This window comes from Lissotriton helveticus, chromosome 7, assembly GCF_964261635.1.
Source record: "Lissotriton helveticus chromosome 7, aLisHel1.1, whole genome shotgun sequence".
In the NCBI taxonomy this organism is placed as follows: domain Eukaryota; kingdom Metazoa; phylum Chordata; class Amphibia; order Caudata; family Salamandridae; genus Lissotriton; species Lissotriton helveticus.
Genome location: NC_136068.1, coordinates 1580256413 through 1580276681, shown reverse-complemented (window position 1 = coordinate 1580276681; position 20269 = coordinate 1580256413).

The following is a 20269-nucleotide window of genomic DNA, read 5'->3' as shown; positions in this document are numbered from 1 at the left end:
TAGCAGGCAGAGCCAGGCCAAGCCGGGCACTGTGAGGCAGGAAGTAAGTGAAGGGTCAGGAATACAGGTGGGGGCTGTATCGCTCCTCAGCGAGGGCTCAGGAGACAGGAGCTGAATCTGGTGTCCGGGCCCTTTTGAGGCCTAGAAACGGGGACTTTTCGATGAAATAACGTGCACACTGAGAAACGTGGCAACGTAGCTTTACATAGGCCTAATACTCGTAGCTTTCACGAGAACTGGAAACTGGCATACTAGAGATGGACACAACTGTAATTGCGTCTTTAATCAAACATGGGGAATACATATGCATATTAATCATGCACACATAACATAAGATGGGGAACACGTAGGGACACAGAACATGGCAAAATTTACTTTTCCACAACCGACATACAAGCGACGATTAGTACTCACATATCCTCAGTTGGGCTCTGATGCAACAAAGAACTGAAAAGGAAACCAAGAACCTTTTCTGGTACCTCTTGAAAATTATAGTTTGAGAACGGTCCTGAAGAAGGTGTTTTTAATCTCAAAAAAACGAAACGCTGCGTCGACAACTGCTTCTCGATTTCTGTAACTTTGCAAGAAATGTGATTTTAAATGTGTTTTTATTTATTGTGTTCTTTTTACTTGGATATATAAAAAAATCTCTGTATAACCGCACTGAATAAAATGAAGAAAGATATTTTATAACCACAGAAGCTACGCCTGGAAACATCAGAGCAGGCCTTCCGCAAAGAGTTAAAAACCTTTCTGTTTCCAAAGGACATCTGATTTGCCGTTAAAGATCTTGGCGGAACAAGTCAATAGGGGCTAGTTATAGCGCGGGGACACACTAGTTAGTGTAACCAGGCGCTTTATACATTTTTTAATAATAATAATAAGACAGTTATATTTTTGTTATTTTTTGATGAATTGTTTTTGTTTAGAGTGGTATACTTATCAAAGTGGCAATAGCATCTCTTTCTGATTTTTTTATACATTTTGTGTTGGGCTTGATCTTAGAGACTCCTCCTTTTGTATTGGGACTCTTCCTATTCTTTTGTATTAATGGAGCAACGCCCCAGTGCCCCCAATGGACGCACCGCCCACACCCATATTTTATTCTATTACAAGGTGCACCCCACAAAATGGGGAATAACGATGCAGACCTGTATTTACCAGGTGGCATTCTACATGGATTAATCAATGCCATACAATTAACACAGATGTGGCACCCGCTTAGAGCAGGATCCATATATGTGCAAAAAGGCTTGAGCTGGTGGGGGCTGAATGCACGGGGGTGGCGAGGGTGCGAAATGAAAGAGGAGTGAGTACCTCAAATCCGTCTCCATGTAGTTATTTAAATGCCTTGAAGCGACCCCTCCTTTTCTGTGGCCCAACATCAACAATATCGGGGCCCGCACTGTCAGCGCTGGCGAGGCCCGACACACCAGTGGCGTCGAGCTGGTATCGTCGACGACACCCAGCTGATCCTCTCCCTCACCAGAGACCCCGACACCGCCAGAACCAGCCTACACGAAGGGAAGAAAGACGTCGCCGAGTGGATGAAGAACAGCCGCCTGAAACTGAACTCAGACAAGATGGAAGTCCTCATCCTGGGACCATCGCCCTCCGCCTGGGATGACTCCTGGTGGCCCCCAGCCCTGGGCACCACTCCCAAGCCAACAGACCACGCACGCAACCTGGGCTTCATCCTGGACTCCTCCCTCTCGATGACCAGACAAGTCAACGCCGTCTCCTCATCATGCTTTCACACCCTACGCATGCTTCGCAAGATCTTCCCATGGATCCCGACCGAAACCAGGAAGACGGTCACCCAGGCCTTCGTCACCAGCTGACTGGACTACGGAAACACCCTCTATGCCGGAACCACAGCCAAGCTACAGAAAAAACTCCAACGAATCCAGAACGCCTCCGCCCGACTCATCCTGGACATCCCCGACGCAGCCACATCTCCGGCCACCTGGGGGACCTGCACTGGCTCCCCGTCAACAAGAGGATCACGTTCAGGCTCCTCACCCACGCACACAAGTCTCTCCACGACCTGGGCCCCAAGTACCTCAATGACCGCCTGACCTTCTACACACCCACCCGCCAGCTACGGTCTACTAGCCTCGCCCTCGCCGCCGTACCACGCATCCGAAGAGCCACCGCCGGAGGCAGATCCTTCTCCTACCTGGCGGCCAAGACATGGAACTCCCTCCCCATCCACCTTCGGCTGACCCAGGACCATCTCGCCTTCAGGAGACAACTCAAGACCTGGCTGTTCGAGCAGTAGCGGACCCCTTCCCCCAAGCGCCTTGAGACCCTTCCGGGTGAGTAGTGCGCTATACAAGTGTTATGATTGATTGATTGATTGATTGGTCCTGTCGCCACAGTGTCTCCTGGCGGCCAAGTACCGTGTAAGAAGATGTGCGGTGCTCGTTTCACTTGCAACTCACCAATCAAGCCCAGTAGTGTCTGCTGCATGCAGTGCTTTAAATGGGAAAAAATAAGTGCGGGTACTCATCAATTTAAGCAGTGAATGTAGGAGGGGCTATTGTGGGCACGGCTACATTACATCCTCTCAATTTTCCTATCTGGGAAAGATGCCTCGCAGTCTATGCAAACATAACACTCCCACCAAGGCCTGAAAGACACTGGAGCGAAGGTGCTAACCACAGGCACACAGCAAGGCCACTTCACTAACTCTCCCCCTTTCCCAGCAAACTATAGCTTCAGGGCGCTAGCCTGGACAAGCAGGGAAGAAAAGCAGAGACACTCTTAGGCACCATCCCATCGCCCAAAGTCTGCCTTCCCAATCTGATGCTAGGTAGTGTGTGAAATCTCTCCCCCCCCTCCTTGCAGACTTGTGCTGAGAGGTGAAACACACATTAAATCCTGAGCTAAACAACACAACAAAATAAGAGTCCAGGTATTAAATTTCAAAGTTCCAAATTATCTTCAAAGTTCTTCATTTATTTTCTTTTGTGATGGAGTCCAATCTTCACCCATGCAGATAGAAGACAACCACTGCCAACACGTGTTTCGTCTAGGTCAACAGGACCAAAGACTTCATCAGTGCATGTAAAACATCAAGGAACAATTCCATAAAGATAGTAAAGGAGATGTACTGTTCCACAATCAAAAGGCCTCGTGCGTCAATTAATAAGATCCTCCAAATCAATAAGGATGTCGATGATGTCCAGTTATTACCAATCAGTGTCACGATTGTCCAGGAGCAACGATAGTGTATATCTATTTTATTCATTCTTCAGGTAAGTGGATTCTGCCCTCCGAGTACAGAGAGAAATTCCCATCTTAGGCGGCGTGCTGAGAGGTGCATTCATCTCTGGTGTCACGCTGTAATTAGATTTGTGGGGTAGGGGACAGGCTCAGAGTTCCACACCTACAGTGTGATTGACTGGGCAGGGTCTGATTGGACCCTTAACTTTTATTCACAGAGGGCCGCAGGGCACCAACAACCCTAAACAGCCCTTAAGTGATGCAAATGAGCCACTGCAGGATTTCTCAGCAGCGGTTCCATTCAGAGGTGTACATTGCCCCTCCCTCCATTCTGCCTTCCTTTTTCTGCAGCAGCTGAGCAAAGCACTTTCTGCGCAGTGGCACAGCCATCAATGCCATCAAGCCTGCACTTCCTGACTTTCCCCTAAGAGTACCGGTACTGTCCTTGGCGAAGGAAAAGTTACGGTACTCAAAGGGAGAAATATAAAAAGTCGCAGTATCGTACCGGTGAGTACCAGCCCATTTAAAGCACTAGCTGCATGCAACGAGGAAGGGGAGAGTGACAGCAGGTGCTGGTGGTTCCGGCAAGGAGATGCTCTCTGTCCCATGCTGGTAAGGGAGGTGAATGACGAGAGCCAGCTCTGAATCATCGAGTGAACACATGGAGAGTACATCTACGCCTGCTTGCCAAAGCTAATGCCTGGAGCAAGCCTGCACTGTCAACAAACACAAAAGGCACTGCAATAAGACTCTGATCACACGTGACCTACCTGTTGAGGGAAGACCCTGAAGGTGTGGCCTGCCGGCCAGGTGGGGGTAAAATAAAGGAAGATAAGAAAAAGAGGGACATCAACATACTGACTAGCATTGACAACCTGGTTTTGCATCCACGCCATGGCGAACGTACCAGCGATGGAGCCTTTCACAGTCAAAGGTGTCACAAGCACTGCAATGGAATGAATGGGGAGAGAGGGTACTACTCTATTTCGAAGCCACCAAAGTGGACAACTCCCAGAAGAGACCCTGATCCTACATTTGGGGGAAGGGATATCTACAAAATCTCCAAGTCACTCAATGAAGCTGCTCCCAAGGCACACCTCACCAGCAGTGGCCCATGTAGGTAAGAGCGGTGGGACCGGGTCGGGTAGGGGGATTTCGACGAACGCTGATGAGGGAAATTTAAATATTTATTTTTCCCTCGTGGTCGTCTGTTGAATCCCCCCCAACCTGGCCCCATAGCTCTTACCTGCATGGGCCGCTGCTGCACCTCACTCTCACAGAGGCATTCACAGCGCACTTTGAGCCAATGGCCAACCAGGACTATGAGAGGCTCCGGTTTCGTCAAGCAAGGCAGCATGCTGAGAAATTCATAACTGTATTCTATGCGCGGCTAAAAGAACTTGCCAGCACTTGTGGCTACTGTTGGAACCGGGGCTGCCGGCCCACTTAGGGTAGCATGACACTAGCTGGAGGGCTAAATCTAAAAGGCAATTGTGACGTGCTTGCATTACACACACTACAACACCCCATTGCAAACCCACCAAAAATGACACTACACCGTCTGTTAGATAGAAAATGGATTTGCTTTATCTCTATATTTTGTGAAAAGGATGAGTGAGGTTTCCAATATTCAATAAATTAGGCCTTGGACAGTTCCCTTTCAAAGATTAAATACAGTAACTGCTCATTACATCGTATTTCTTACAGTAGTTTAAGCACCAGAATTTTAAATACAATCAAATTGACTTACAGTTGGTAAATATACTTCACCTAGTCCAATTATAACTGGTTGTCATCTATCTGGACAGGTAAGTACCTTGTCTATTACACTTACAAATATGAGCAACTATCTGGAACAAACATGTGAATAAGTGACATTTTATTTCAGTAGATACATTTTACCATAAACTCGAATTAGGCTGGTGCAGGCATCTGAATTGGAATCACCCCAATCTCTGAATCAGAGGCCAACTCTTTACCCCTCTGATACAAGTGAAAATGCTTTTGGGAGGGTTACTCGAAGAGAGTAGTTTGTAGGCTATGACCCTCTCTCCTAAAAATGAGCCAGTCACGACGTGCTGAGTGAGGTGGTCTACTTGAGGCTAATTCGTGGCTCCCCCAGTCACTTGTCCCTCTTTTCTATTACAGCCCCTCCCTCTGTGGTGCTGCCCCAGGTACCTGTGTGCCCGTGTACTCTTTTCTGGAGGCAAGCTGAGGAGGCTGCACTTTCCCGTCTTCCCGCTCAGGTCCTCCATCGCGTTACCTGAGGTGGGGCAGGACCGCAGCCTAATGGGGCTGTGCAGATTCTGGAGGCCCCAGAGTGATCGGGACTCCGGCCGCCCGCTCTCCGACACCAAAGCGGCCGACAGCAGGTGAATCCGTTCTTCTGGTGTTCATGCTGGCTTCCGCCCCGATGGAGGCTCCGACTTCCGTGGGGTGAACCGGAAGGTTCTGGAACCCTCTATTGTAATCCTATGAGCCAGACTCTGAGGTAATTCCTAACAGGCGTCCATCTTAGGAACCCTCTCTATCCACCATTTTAGGAAGGCGCACCTGTACCTCAGCACTGGTTAGCAGTGGTGGGGCATCCGGAGACCTAAGGCCACACAAAAAGGGTTGGTGGAAAAAATAATGGGAGGCAGACAGGGACAAAAATAAGGGGAGACCATCCAAAAAGCTGACAGGTCTAACAGCTACAATGAGGAGAATGAAGAAATAAGAGGACAAATCATTCAGGGTTGTTCCTCTGCCAATTTATGTGAGCGAATACTGGAAGAGTCAGGAAAGTCTCTAGCTGACATCCACACGCTAGGCAGGATCAAGGAACTCTCCAGGACCCGAGCTGCTTACATGGATACAGCACTGCAGAAAGCCATAAAAACTGAACCTGTCAACAGTGTCACGCAGAGCCCTAATACCAAACAGGCCAGTAGAGACTGCACCAAACCCCGGACCTGTGGCTACTGTGGGGGACCTACTCATCACCCGTCTGAATGCCCAGTGTGAGTTGAATAATGCACGGGGTGTGGAAAACTCAATCACTTTATGAGAGCATGATGGTCAGGAAAAGAAAGAGTGCTGCATACCACCATGAATGCCCTACCAGAAGTGCAAGAGATAATCAGCGACATGTTGAATTGTTGGATGATGTTGAAAGCGAGGAACACACCATCCATCCTGTCTTCACCATTGGCACCACTTCCCAAACCACCCGTCACCTGCCACAATGCCAAATACTTATTGGAGATCCCTCTACCTCTGCAGTGGTAGATACCTGAGCAACCATCAACATCATGTTAGCTGAAGCATATGGCGCCACAAACCCTGCTCCCCGTTATGACCTGCTGCGATCAAGGTGTTCACCTTTGGCCAAGACAAAACCCTGGTGATGCAAGACAAGTTTAAGACTGCCATAACCACACACACTGAACTCCCAGGTGTATTTTGCAGAAGAGGGCTATAGTATGATCCTGGGCTGTAGGGAGGCGGAGGCTGTTGGTATTGTAACTTTCCCATTTGGCATATGCCACAGTGACGGAGGTGCTCAGTTTCTTAGGCATGGTCAGTTACTGTGGCTGTTTTATCAAGAAACTCACTACCCTGACACAGCCCCTCAGAGAGTTCACAAAAGGCTCCATTCCAAGGTCAGGGGGCCTGGAGCAAGAGGCTCCACCAAAGACGCTCACTCATCCAGTACCATGCGGGTGTTCTTTGACCCCTGAAAGCATACCACTGTAGCTGCTGATGCCGGACCCAGAGGGTTGGGGGCAGTATTGATGCCTAGACACACTGATGATGACAAATGGGACCACGTGGGGTTTATGAGTCGATCACTGACCAGCACGGAACAGAGATACTATCAAATTGAGAATGAGGCCATCGCCATCCACTGGGGTTGTCGCCATTTTCATCTATATGTGTATGGTAATCCTTTTATGGTCACTATCGATTACAAACCACTGATCCCACTTTTCAAGGGCACATTGGCCAAACCACCCCCGCGAATAGAAAAGTGGATGCTTCAATTACAAGAATTTGCCCATAGAGTACCTGCCCGGATCTAACAATCCAGCAGAATATTTGTCCCGGCATCCTCTTGCAGCCACTCTGGATGAAGAAGAGGATGCTGATGAGACCGAAGAATATGTGTGATGGGTGACAGAGCAACCCCTTCCCATTCTACTCTCGGCAGAGACCCTTTGTCATGCTACAGCTCAAGATGAATGTCTTCAAAAAGCTCTTGACATGGTAAAGGCCAATCAGTGGCATCTCTTCAGAAGCAACTGGGCATTGCTCACAAAGAATCATAGAAAATCTGTACCATGTTCACCAGGAGTTGAGTGCTGACATGAATGGGTGCCTTCTGAGAGGACATTGCCTAGTCATTTCCACCACACTAAGTGACCGGTTGATTCAACTGGCCCATGCTGGACACCATGACATGGGCAAGGCCAAGAACTGGATATCAACAAAGGTGTGGTCTCCATTGATGGATGACAAAGCAGAGGAGGTGGTCAGATCCTATCCATTGGGTCAAGTATCTGGAAAAGCCAGTCCTCCACCACCAGTACTAACAGAAAAGGGGCTGCGAGGTCCATGGATCTGTGCCAGTATTGATTTTGGGAGACTCCCAGATGGTAGACAGACTCTAGTAATGATTGATGATTTTTCCAAATACCAGGAGGTATAGCTCCTCTCATCCCTAAGTGCCAGTGAGGTGCTACCCCAAATTGGAAAAAATCATGGCCCCCATGGGTTTATTAAAGAGCTGAGAACTGACAATGGCCAGCCATTACAAGGACAAGAGATAGGGTTGTATCTCAGGTCCCTGGGAATCATTCACCATAAAATCCCTCCGAGATGGCCCGAGCCAATGGGGAGGCTGAGAGGTTTATGAGGACTTTGAATAAAATGATTTGGATTGCTTCTGCAAGCCACCAAATGTTGACATTGCCATTTTCTCTTTTCTTCAGGAGTATTGGCAGACTCCCTACATTTCCATGGGACGAGGGCCCAGGCACCTCTCCATGGTTCGTATGGTTGTGGACTCAGTTCCTCACCATCCGGATTGGGTGCCATGGCCTGTGAATGCCCACCAAGTATGTGAGAGAAGGAAAAGGTCCAATGAGAAAGCAAGCCATCACCCGCACAAACAGTCCAGCCTGAAATGTCAAGCCAGGTTCTCCCTGGACCGGAAACAAGCCTCCTGGGACCGGTTTTGGGCTTTCAGCCCTCATCAGCCAGGATAGCTTGATTCCAGTGGCACAGTGAGCCAAGGACCCACGTCTGGGCATACCCGGCGCACTTAGTGTGAAAAAGCAAAAGACACACAATTGATGGGCGGAATGCTGAACAAATCAAAACATTCACCCCCAGTCAAGAGATCTGGGTTAAATCCATCATTCTTTTGCTCACCATGCCACCCCAGTTTAGACCTGGCCATATGCAGAGTGGGATGGGTATGCACCGACGTGGTCCCTTGCTCACTGTGCCACTGGATTCAAGCTAGCCTGGCCGAAGAAGGCTGACATACCCTGAAACCGGTCCCAGGATGCTTGTTTCCGGTACAGGGAGGACCTGGCCTGGCAGTTCGGTCTTGACTGTTCCCATGAGGCACAGGGTCAAGACTGATTTGCATATGGATGGGTCCAAACTGGGGTGGCGTAGTGGTCAAAAGAACGATGGATTTAACCCGGATTTTTTGACTAGGGGAGAATGTTTGCATTTTCAGCATTCCTTCCATCATTTGTTTGCTGTAACACTTATTGTCGTCAGTACGCTTTCGGAAGGGGACTTGAAGCCCCACCCCTCTTTTTGATTCGCTGGCGTCATCTTCCATGCTAAACGCTGGCTCACGATTGAAAAGGAGGCTTCTTAGTCCCTCCTGGTTACCGCCCTGTCTTCTTTTGGCCCCGCCCACCCAGACTGGATTATTTACTGGAGGAGTTACACGGTCTCCTTTAAAAGTCTGTAAGCACTCTTTCTTTTTTCTTTTCACTGCGGTCCGGTTCGGCTGTGCTTGTTTATTTAGGGCAACTTATCACCTGGAGAGATTAAGGGACTTTGAATGTTGCTGCTCCGAGACTCGAACCGGGATCCCCGTTCTTGAATTGGCAGCTCTGGTCTCTGGGTCACATCTCTCCTCGCCCGTGTTGTATGTCAGGGAGTTCTTTCCTCATTCATCCATTCTTCTTTTGGAATTTAGTCAGTCATAAATTCAAGTTGCAACTTTTGCAGTATGATTTTAGTGAAACATGTTGGTTATGTGATGTGTTTTATGTGCCAAGACAACTTTTGTTTCCACTGAGAGTGTCATACATGTTCCTCTGGTGTGTAAGCCACCATAGGTATACAGTGGTTGCATTTTCAGTGGTTCAACCTATTTGTGTGTCACTTTTTTTTTTCTTTTCAGAACAGATTTTATTTTGTTGATAAAGCATTACAAATAGGACACCGTCCCCCATGTATCGAAGGCCCAGTGAGCAAGTAAAATAATCAACACATAGTAGCATTGCAATCAACATTTTGGGATGAAAGGATCCCCACCAACTCCCCTCCCCCCACACCCTCCCTGGCCCTTCCCTCCCGGAACCCACCCCCCTCCGCCCCCCGGCACAGTGTTCACACGATCCAAAGGAAAAACTCTTGAAATCACAGGCAGTGTGTAGCCCTCTTCAGCCAGGGTCAACCTGCAAATGTTCTACATCAGAGTCACGTTGCGCTGGCGGTTCCAGCCAAAGCCCTCTATATTCTGCCCAACGCTTCCATATTTTAAAGTGTTTTCGGGGGCAGCCTCTGGCTTCAAAGACCGGACGTTCCAGTCCCATGGTAAAGTCTAACCCTCTCTTCCACACCTCTAGTAAGGGAGCCCTGGGGTCTTTCCAGGCTCGAGCCACATCCCTCTTGGCTACCGTGAGGCCCAAAAGCAGTAGATGGCGTTTATAAACATTCCCACCGACCTGTTCCATTACGTGGAGAAGGCCCAGCTTCGGGGAGCGGGGGAGGTCCCAGCCCAGCACCTCGGACAGGCAATCCCACAGACCAGTCCAGAACCGTGTCAGCCTCACACACGACCATACTGTATGTAGAAACGTGCCCACTGTGCTACCACACCGCAGGCACTCAGGGGAGGCAATCAGACCAGCTCGCCATAATCGTTCTCTGGTATAATAGGCGCGATGCAAATATTTAAACTGAATGAATCGCAGGCGCACTGCTACAGCCGCCCCTCGTGGAGCCTCTAAGGCCTCCCTTCAGTCTTCCTCCTCCAAAGTACCAATATCTTCCTCCCACACCTTACATAGCTTATCTAGAGAAGAAGAACAGTGCGTAACTAGAGTTTGGTATATATTGGAGATTTTCTTATTACCCAACTCCCCCATAAACACCTTGGCCTCAAGGGGGCTAAATTCGGGTAACGTGTCTAAGCCTATTAAAGAGGGGGACAAGGCATGGCGGAACTGTAAGTATTTGTAGAATTGGGTCTGTGGCATATCGTATTCGTCTTTCAGAGTCTGGAACGATTTGAGGGTCGTGCCCTTCATAACGTGGCCCAATGTCGAAATGCCAATGGCATCCCAGCCTCGGAACCCTTGGAGGGCCGCTAGTTCCGGTAGACGTCCATTGTGCCACAATGGCGTTTCTTTTGTTAATACATTCCACCATCCCATACGGCGTAGGGTTCCACGCCACACTCGGAAAACCACTTGGGTAACCATTGGGAGTTTTTTCCGTTTGCCTGCCGAGTAAAGGATGGTATGTAGCGTATCCGGGTCCATCAGGTACCTTTCAAGGGCATAAGCCGGGTCGCCCCGGTCCCCATACCACCAGTCATTTAGCACAAGAAGGTGAGACGCCTGGTAATAGGACAAAATGTCCGAAGTCGCCAGACCTCCACAATATGTGGAGAGGAAACAGGTGCGGAGCGCCACTCTGGCCGCCCCGCCAGCCCAGAGAAACTGACCCAGAGCAGAGTTCACTTGCCTAAACCAGTGTGGCGCAATCGGGTACGGATGATTTTGCAACTGGTATAGAAGGCGCCGGAGAGCCACCATCTTAAAAATGGCAGAGCGGCCATAGATATTATGGGGCATCCTGGACCATATCTTCATATCTGATCGTACTCGGTCCCAAACCGGCACCACTTTGCGGGTCCAGGCGATCCCCGGAGCATCCGTTAGGAAGACGCCTAGGTATTTGATGCCTCCCGCCGTCTCCTGCAGCGTCGACGCCCAAGGTCCATGCCCACCACGCTCACCCAGCACCCACAGCGTGGATTTACGTGTATTCAGGTGCAGGCCAGATACCTCCCCAAATACCCGCATTATTTCTAGAACTCGGGGTCCTGATTTATTTATGTCTGTGAGGAAAAAAAGGACATCGTCCGCATACAGTGCAATACGATCGGACGGTCCCCGCACCCACTCAAGTCCCCGCATCTGCGCGTCCATTCTCACCCATGCCGCCAGCGGCTCCATGGCTAGGGCGAATAAATAGGGCGATAGGGGGCAGCCCTGTCGGGGGCCTCGGCCTATGGGAAAGGGGTCTGAAATCGCTCCCGCTATCCTCACCGACGCCGTCAGATCCGTGTATAGCAAGCGTAGATACGAGAGAAAGCGGGCCCAGGGTTCAGGCGAGCCAGAAGCGCACGAAGATAGACCCAGCTTACTGAATCGAAGGCTCTATCAATGTCAGCCAGGAGAAGCGCTGTCGGGATCTCGGCAGCTCGGGCCGCCTCTATCACCATCTGCGCGCGTCGGATGTTGTGCCTTGTTGCCCTATGGGGCATAAACCCGGCCTGGTCAGGGTGAACCAGATCCGTAATGTACGGGAGGAGGCGGTTAGCCAGGGCCTTCGCCAGTATTTTCGCTTCAACATTCAAGAGCGAAATCGGCCTATATGATGCGTGCTGCTCCGGGGGCCTGCCTGGTTTACAGAAGACAACAATCTTGGCATGTCGCCAGTCAGCCGGCAGGCGACCACGGTCCCTGGCCGCCTCCAGTGCCAGTCTGTAGCGCGCACCCAGCTGCAGATGGAATGTCTTCAGAAATTCACATGGGAACCCATTAGGCCCGGGGGCCTTACCGGTGTTCAGTTCCCCGAGGGCCGCATTCAATTCCTCCAAGGATAACGCGTGATCCAGTTGGTCACGGTCCTCATCAGAGAGAGCCCGCGGCGGGAGATCCGCTAGGAATTTATCTACCTCTTCCTCTGGGATGACCTCTCGAGGGGCATATTGGGCCTCATAATATCGGGCAAAGCTGGCCGCCAGTTCCACTGGGGCCGTCATAGGATCCCCTGCTTCATCACGAAGTCCCGGCAGAGACTGCGCATGAAAAGTTCCCTGACAAAGCCTGTAGAGCATGGCACTGGATTTGTCACCCCATTGATAAATTCTACTCTGTGTAGCCAGCCACAGTTGGCGTGCCTCATCCATTAGGAGAGAGTTATATGTCTGCTGCATCAGCAACAACTGCCCAACGGTGTCCGCATGCCCCCCGGCAGTGCTCTCTCCCTCAAGGTCCCGAACCCGCCTCGCAGTCTCCTCTATCTCTCCCCTGCGGGTCTTACGCGCCGCTGCGCACCAGGCGATATCTATACCACGGAGCACGGGTTTCAAAGCTTCCCAAAGGGTTATGTCGTCCATTTCGGGCTGATCATTACTGTCCCAGTATCAAGAGATGGCTTCGCGCATGTGTGACCTGTAGTCGTCTTGTTGTAGCTGCCATGTGGACAGGCGCCACCTAAAGGGCTGCCGCGTCCTACCAAGGTGCACATCCACTGCTACCGGAGAGTGATCCGACAGGCCACGCGGGAGTATAGACGTAGAAGCTACTCTCCCCATCCAGGTATTAGGAACAAACAGGCAATCGAGTCTGGAGAAGGACCTATGCACTGCAGAGACGTATGTATATTCTCGGCTATGTGGGTGGTGGTACCGCCATGCATCAATCCAACCCATCCCCCGTACCATACCATCCAATTTTGTGGGAGTGTGTGTTATAGGCCCCCCGTCCGGTCTGTACCTATCCATACGTCCATCCATGACATCATTCCAGTCTCCGCCCACTATCGACATTACATTAGGGATGGCAGCCCAGACATCAAACAACTTCTCAATGAGTGCTTCTTGCAGCGGAGGCGGGGCATACACACTGCCAAAGACCATCGGCTCATCTCCCACCATTCCTTTAATGAAAACAAATCTACCTTGGACATCCACCCATTGCGTCTCGTGCGTATAGGGCAGCCGACGATGAATCAGAATTGCCACCCCCGTGACCCTCTCACAAAGCCTGCGTGGAATATTTGTTGGTAGCCATAGCATTGTAAGCTAAGTGTTTTGTTGCCTAGAAGTGTGTTTCTTGCAAGAATAACACATCCGCCCGTTCTCTCTTCCCCAACCGCAACACCGCACCTCTCTTTATTTTGTCAAGCATTCCCCGGACATTCCAACTCACCACTCGTAAAGACGCCCGTGGGGGACTAGTCTCATGGGTATCAACCGCCATCTATAGGTGAATAGACCAGAGTCCTGGGCATTCGGGGCCACACACACACCAATGGTAGCAACCGGACTTGAACGTACACTGTGCCGAAAATAACCATCCCGTCTCCCTCCAACCCACCCCCCCACCCCACCCCCGATCCCGGGAACCCCAAACAACTCTCCAACCCCCTCCATGTCCCCAACTCTGTCCCTGGCTTCCCCCCCTCCCCCCCTCCCCATACCTCAGTAACATTGAAGTATCTGTCGCGGTATAGACAGTCTCCAGCCCCCAACGGGAGGCCACTGACCCACTATGCCAATGGATCCCCACCAACTGCCCACCCAATCCCAACTAACCCTTAACCCAACTAACTACTCTAGCTTTCTAGGTGGTGTCCACCTACTCATGGGCATCCCCCGACCTACGTCTCATCCCACACCGCAATCATACAGCAATCCAGTTGGCGGTGCGCCGCAGGGTTGATTGTCGCTTCTCGTAGGATCTGTATCTATCCGGGTTGTCCACTAGAGAGCTTCAGAGTGTTATGTATCTTCATGGCCCCGGAGCCGGAACCTCCGCTGCATTGTCGCCTCCCGTCGCTCCATCCTTGGGAGGGTGGTTCTTCTGAGAGCGTGCCCTCCAGTTGCTTCTGCTACGCGATCTCCTGGGAGTCCTCGGGGGTCCCGTCGTGGAGGAGGAGTCGGAGTTGCGTCTCGGGGGGGTATGCACCTTAACTCTGACCGTCTCATCTGTCCATGCAAAGACCTCCTCCGGAGTGTTGAAGAACTGTGTCCTGGACTGAAACACAGGAAAATGGATCGATGCACAGCAAATTTTGTGAAATGTTACCGTTTTTTTGGGTGCAGTCACAGTATCGTCGCGTATCCCACGGCGTAAGTCTGTAAACTAACTGGTAGTGGGAACAGTGGGTCACTGTCCCATCCTGTGATGCACACGCTATTCCTCTTCTAAAGAAAGAGGTTCCAAACTTAATTCTGCTGTTTCAAATATGCTTTTATTCAGCAATGTTTATTTAATTTCTTCTTAAATAATTCTTTTATTCATTTTCGCAGCGTTTTTGCAGGTGTTTGTTACATATTTAATATGTCAGCACTGTCCTTCTATGAACATTCAATGCATTTCGAGGCGTAATCGCCTCTTCATCAGGGAAAGGATACTGAAATGTAATGAGACATGAAACGTGATAAGTGTTGGGCTAAATTCGTGGAGTGTAAGTGATACTATGGGGTATAAACGTGAGGAAAGGAAGGGGAAATTGTGGTTTGGAACGTGTCATATTACGGTAACACCTTAAAAAATATTCCCAGAACCTGTGTAACGTGGTAGGAGATTATCATCATGGAGCTTACGTGCGCCGCCGCTATGTACGCTCGTGCAATCTGTGAATTAAAAAGTGCCGGTAAGAGCAATGGTACGTATCTCTTAAGAAAACGCTCTCAGAATATAAACATGCCGTAAGGCTACCGAGGTGTCTTTAAACTAACCTTTTTATAAGTGCCGGTTTCGCCGAGGGTGTTCCAAACTGCCACGGTCATCCGAACGGGAGTGTTAGTGGGGGTTTGGTGATCGGGTCATGTGATAAGGTTACGATCACGTGGTCATAGAAAGTGAAAAAAGCCTCCGGGTGGCCGTGTTGATATCGTGTGTTAATAGTGTGCCATAAGGGTCAAGGTGAAAATCTATATCGGACTTAGGAATAATAATAACATATGCAAATATGGCAAACTGGGTAAACGATACAAAAATAAAAAAATAGTAAAGACATGGTAAAAAATGACAGTGGAAAACAAATGAACATGAATATGCACAGGTGTCCCATTGTTGCTCCATTCATGGGATCACATTATTCCTCATCATAAATAGCAGGAAAGTTCGATTCTTTCATTAAGCCCAGCTGGCTTCTGGGTCGATAGTCTTTGAATCCAAACATTTTCGTGTTGCAACAGGTATTTGGTATTATCTCTTCCTTCAACTTTCATAATCGTTTCCAGTACAATAAATTTCAATTGAGAAACATTGTGGGTATGTTCTTGAAAGTGCATGGCTACGGCAGATTTACTGTTCTTTAGCCGTATGTTTGATTTATGTTCAATCAGCCTCGTTTTGATTTTCCGCTCGGTTTTTCCAACGTAGAGTTTCCCACATGGGCATTTTAAGGCATAGATCAGGTTGTTTGAGTCACATGTGGCATTCACTTGTAATTTTATTGAGTTGCCTTTCATGGGGTGAGTAATTACATTTCCCTTCATGACGTTGTTGCAGTTCCCGCAATTTAAACACGGTTTAGTGCCCGTGTATTTCGTGATAGATATGTGTCTGTGTTGGACTAGTTCACCAATGTTCGGTGCCCTTGTGAATGCAAACAAGGGTGGTTCCTTAAATGTCTGATTGAAATCTGGTTCCAAATTAAGTAGTGGCCAGTGTTGGTGAATTATACTCTTGTACTTGGAACTAGCTGTAGAATATTTTGAAATCGCCACTATGCAGGTTTGTGCTTTTTCTTTTCTTGGTTGTAGGAGTTTAGATCTTTCTATTGTGAGAATCTTGTTAGTAGATTCATTGATGATTTCCTGGGGGTAACCTCTTTGATGAAATTTCTGGGCTACTTCATTGATTCTCAAAATTGATTTTTGGGGGTCTGATGTTATTCTTTTGGCGCGCGCCATTTGGGAAAATGGAAGGTGTTTTCTTAGGTTGGGTTTGTGAAAGCTCGAGAAATGAAGCATATTATTCCTGTCTGTAGACTTCGTGAATAGGTCTGTCTCGAATCCTTGGGGGCTGATTGTGACTTTGACATCCAAGAAGTTAACGCTTTTATCAGATATTTCCCAAGTTAATTGAATCCTGTCATCAATCAAGTTGAACTCGGTTAGCAGATTTGTTAGTGTCTCTTTACTATTTTTCCATACGATAAAAATATCGTCGATGTATCTAGTTAGTAGTTTCAGGTTATCCGTCCATTCTGTTTTTGAGAAGATGTGGGTTTCTTCAAATTGTTGCATGAAAAGATTAGCATACACGGGAGCTGCCGAGTTGCCCATAGCCATGCCAACCAGTTGTAGGTACCAGGTGTCTTGGTGTTTAAAGTAAGAATGGTAGAGGGTAAATAGCATTAATTCCATCAAAAATGTTTGGAGTCCACTTTCTATATTGGAGTCTAACAGCGTTTTCTCAATTGCTTCAATGCCCAAGGAGTGGGGGATGGATGTATACAAGGAACGTACGTCTGCTGTACATAAAATTAACTTCTCTTCTGGATTAATTTCAATGTTATTTAGTTTGGAGATGAAATCGGTGGTGTCCCTCGTGTATGTCCTCATAGATTGTACTGCAGGTTGTAAATACTTATCAATTAGTTGTCCGACAGGTTCATGGATGCTTCCGCATGTAGACACTATGGGTCTCATGGGGGGGTCCATTAGGTCTTTATGTATTTTCGGCACCATTCTCAGTGTAGGACTTTTCGGGTTGGATTTGATCAGAAATTTCTTTGTGCGTTCATTGATGATTCCTTGGTCGTACGCCTTTTCTAAAAGGATTGTCAGGAGTTTCATGAATTCCATGGTTGGATTGTTGTCCAATTTCATGTAGGTGTTTGTGTCAGTAATGTGTTCCATTACTTTTCGGTTGTACATGCTTTGGTCCATGATGACTAGGGCTCCCCCTTTGTCAGCTTTTAAACATTTGATTCGTTCGTTTGATGAAATCCTCTTAAGCGTGTCCTTGTCTTTTTGTGTAACGTTCTTGTGATATTTTTTGCCATGTTTAATCTTCGTTAAGTCTTGCTTGACTCTATTTTCAAAGAGGTCCAGTGTTTTGTGGCTTATAGGTGATTGAAATGTGCTGTGAGGTCGTAGTCCTAATAGTTGATCTGGTTCATCTTTGGGTGGTTTAGGCACCACGTTATCAAAAAAATGGCGTAGCCGTAGCTTCCGCATAAGTTTAAAAAAACTTACTTCCAGTTCTAGGTTGTCTGTGTGAGTGGTAGGTACGAATGAGGTGCCTTTTTGTAGGAGTCTTTCTTCATGTTCGGTCAGTTTATTTATTATAAAGTTTTGTATAGCGCGAACAAGACCCGTGGGTATCAGAGCGCTTAACATGAAATAAGAAAAGGAAACAAGGTTAACATATGTATAAGCAGTTAGCAAGCAATCGCAGTGAGGTAGATGACATATATATTCGTAACACATGTGACGTTAGCATAAGTAAATATGCTATGATTAAATAAAAACAAAACATGTATATATAACAAATATGAGGTAGCACGGTATAGGTTCATGTATGAGGTAGCACGGTATAAGTTCATGAAAGATGCTGTTCTCCTGTTCAATCAAATCTCCATTCCTATTGGCCTTTGGGTTGTTCCCATATCATAGGATACGTATTCCATTATAGTATTGTCTGTGCCTCCCATTTTGATGGCGTACATGATCTGTACTAAGGCAGTATTATAGCAGATCCATGATCAGTGATCTTCGCTAAGTAATGTATCTATTCATCAGCAGGCTCTTCACTTCCCGTTTGAATGTTACCAGATTCTGGATCTTCCTGATGTTTGGAGGGAGTGAGTTCCATATTCTGGGGGCCGCTCCTGAGAACGCTCTGTCATAGGTTTTTTTCTTTCGGAAGAAGGCTGGTCGTAGTAGCAGCTCCCCAGCACTCCTAGATGGTCGGTTGCCACCGGACAACTGAATTTTCTTTGCTAGATATCTTGGGGTGTTGTCGTGTAATGCTTTATGTGTGATACATGCTATCTTCATTTGGATTCTTGCTTCATATGGTAGCCAGTTTAATGCTTTCAGGTGCGGGGATATATGGTCATATTCCCTAGTTCCTGTGATAAGTCTTGCTGCAGCGTTAAGGCAGGCTTTCAATGGTGCTGTGGACATTTTTGGTAATCCAGCCAAGGTGGTACACCCATATTCAATCCTCAAGATAACTAAGGATTGGATTGCCAATTTGAGGTCTGACTCTGTGATGAATGGTTTCAATTTTCTTAGGTAGTTCAAGTGAAAGCGGGCACTTTTCGCCATTGAGTTAATGTGGGCTTTCATGTCTAGATTCTCATCTAAGATGATTCCTAGAGATTTGGCTGAGTTGACAAGGGTTGGGGTGCAGTTTAGCGCAGTCACGACTTTCATCCATTCCATTATTTCTGTATTCCTCTTTGGTGGAGAGATTAGTAGGAACTCTGTTTTATGTGCATTCAGCTTCAGGTGGTTTGCCGTTAACCATTGAAGTGTCATTTTTAGTGTCTCATTCATTAATTCCAATTCTTTTATGGATCCGATCTTTACGTAAATTTGCGTGTCGTCAGCATACATGTGATAGGATATTTGAGATTTTTTGAGAATTTCTGTGAGTGGCTCGACGTATAGGTTAAACAGATCTGGGGATAATGTCGATCCTTGAGGGACTCCAATTGTGGTAGGGCAAGGAAGGGAGATTGATTGGTTAACCAGGAAGCGCTGTGTTCTGTTCTGTAAAAAGGACTCGAACCATTTCAGCACTATTCCCGATATTCCCATCCTGTCCCGTAGCCTGGTCAGTAATGCTTCATGATTTACCGTATCAAATGCCGATGACAAGTCAAGGAGAATCAGTAAGCATGCTTGATTTTGGTCAAGGGCCTGTAATGCGTCATCAGTAATGTGGAGAATCGCTGTTTCAGTGCTGTGCCCTGCTCTGAATCCTGATTGGCATTCATCTAGCAAGGAGAATTTGGTGATGTGTTGGCTCAATTGGTTCTGCACACATTTCTCAGTCAACTTGGCCAGTAAAGGGATGTTGGTCACTGGGCGAAAGTTATTTGGATCTGATGTATCTGCTGTGGGTTTTTTGATTATGGGAACGACTTGACCTGTTTTTAGGCAGTCTGGAAGGATCCCTTGTGACAGTGACGCATTTATTATTTCGGTCCATATTGGAATCAGGATGTGATTGATTTCTTTTACGCATTTTGCAGGCAGAGGGTCTTGGTGGTGGTTGTTAGGTTTGATTCCTGAGAGCGTCTTGGCAATCGTGTGTTGGTCGTACAGTTCGAATGTTTCCCAGCTCGCCTTGTTTTTTGCCTTAGTGCAATCCGTTGTAGAGTTGGCATCGTTAGTAGACCAAGGTTCGTTGGGAAGGTTCAACGCCGAGTTTTTAAGCTCTATTTCGAGTGCTTTGGCCTTTTCGGTGAAAAATGTGGAGAAATCATCACAGCTTAGAGATGTTTTTGAATTTTCTTGCACTGTTTTGGCTAGTTTGTTTGATTGCTCCTTTAGGATTTCAAATAGTTTTCGTGGCCTGTTTTTGGCATTATCCAGTTCTGCTCTTATAAATTCCTTTTTTGAGTTGATGATCTTTTTATTATATTGTTTCCTTGTTTTTCTGAGGGCTTCCAGTTCAGGAGATGATGGGTGTTGCCTCCATTTTCTTTCGGCCATTCTCAATTTGCGCCTATCTTCATTTAGTGCTTCGTTAAACCACGGGTTTTTAGTCTTTTCTGAGATTCGTTTCAATTTTAATGGCATGGTGTTATTAACGAT